Source organism: Cryptomeria japonica, chromosome 5 (assembly GCF_030272615.1).
Source record: "Cryptomeria japonica chromosome 5, Sugi_1.0, whole genome shotgun sequence".
Classification (NCBI taxonomy): Eukaryota; Viridiplantae; Streptophyta; class Pinopsida; order Cupressales; family Cupressaceae; genus Cryptomeria; species Cryptomeria japonica.
In genome coordinates, this window is record NC_081409.1 from 336275103 (window position 1) to 336276864 (window position 1762).

The window sequence follows — 1762 nt, forward strand, 5'->3', positions numbered from 1 at the left end:
TGGTCGGCTCTGATTAGAGGGTAGGTAGAGAAAATAATGAAAGGGTAGTTAGTGTAGGAATTAAGAGACGAATGACATGTGTCATAGGTAGAAAAGGTTAAAGAATTAATTAAATAAATAATGATTTATTTAATTAATAGAGGAAGTGGGATCAATTAAATAAAATGTTTATTTAATTTAGGAAAAGGGGAATTTAAATAAATAAATGTATTTATTTAAATGAGAAATAAGGCTAGAAGAGGATAAATGAATTAATTAAATAAATAAAGATTTATTTAATTAATAGAAGAATTAGGCTTAAATAATTAAATAAATCAAGATATTTATTTAATTATATTGGACAATTTTAGGTGTCTACATTTTGCCCCTCTTTGAGACAATGCAGCTTGTTGCATTGTTTCAAAGAAGATAATATGAACTGATACAATGTTGCCCCAAGATGGGAATGATATGCCCACTCGAGAGATTGGATGAAAATGTCTAAAAAGATCGCAGATAATCTCTCGATAAGAAAGAAAGGGTAGAATGGACTGATAGGATGGAGTGACAGAGTCACGGGATAAAGAAGACCGAATAGGGCTAGGGCTAGGGTAGTCTATAAGATAGACTATGAGGGAAAACATCCTCATTGTCATCCAACATCCAAGAGATCAGAGTGTAGAGAGAGCAGAGAGCAGTCAACAATGATGGCCTTGGTGCACATATTTAATCGCGTTCATCGATTTCAGAGGCCATAGGATGCAGGAGAGCCGGTAAGTACCACAAAACCTCCTTGTACTTTGTCTCAATAAATATTGTCATAAATGCATGCTAGGTAGTGCAACAAATGTGCATTAGGTATGTCAAGCGGGGTCAAAAAATGTTGAGGCGCGTCTGGGTTGGCTAGGCGCGTCTGTGTTTGTGCCAGGCGCATCTATGAATGCAAAGGCGTTTGTGTCAAATGTGAGCGTGTCTCTGTTGTGCAGGCGTGTTTGTGCTATGTGGGCACGTCTGTGCAGAGAAAGTGCATTTGCGTAGAGCATAGACACGTCTATGTATTTCAGACACATCTATGCAGAGTAGGCACGTATGTGTAGTATGTAAGCGCGTGTATGTCATGAAAGCACGTTTGTGTTTTCAAGGACAAATAGGCAGTTCTGTGATGAACATACGTTGTCGATTGGATAAACAACTGAGAGGATACACTCAAGCAGGTCCTCTAGGGAAGACTAGAATAGCAGATAGGGCTAGGATTGACAATTTTGTGATAGAACATACGTTGCCAATTAGGAAACTACTCAAGAGGATACACTCAAGAAGAGGCCCTAGGATAGAATAGATCAAGGCACTTTGTGATGAACAAGGAATAACAAGACATAGTACTTTGTGATGAACAGGGAGTACCAATATGAGTAGCACTTTGTGATGAACAAGGAGTGCAAATATGAGCAGCACTTTGTGATGAACAGAGAGTGCCACTAGGATAACAAGCAACACTTTGTGATGAACAGTGAGTGTCACTAGGATAGAGCACCATATGATAAATATAAGCACTAGGATAAAAAGCAGTATTTTGTGATGAATAGTGAATACCACTTTGACTGACACAGTTGATTTGCTTGATTGCAGGAGTACCTATCTATGCTGGAGTCACGGGAGAGATTCCCATCGACTCAAAGTTTACGACCAAAGCTAACTTTTGAGGATAGATTTGCGATCGAGGTTATGGGCTTGCGCCACATTCTGTATGTGCCTAAGTTTCGGGTGAACATGGGATTGCTGA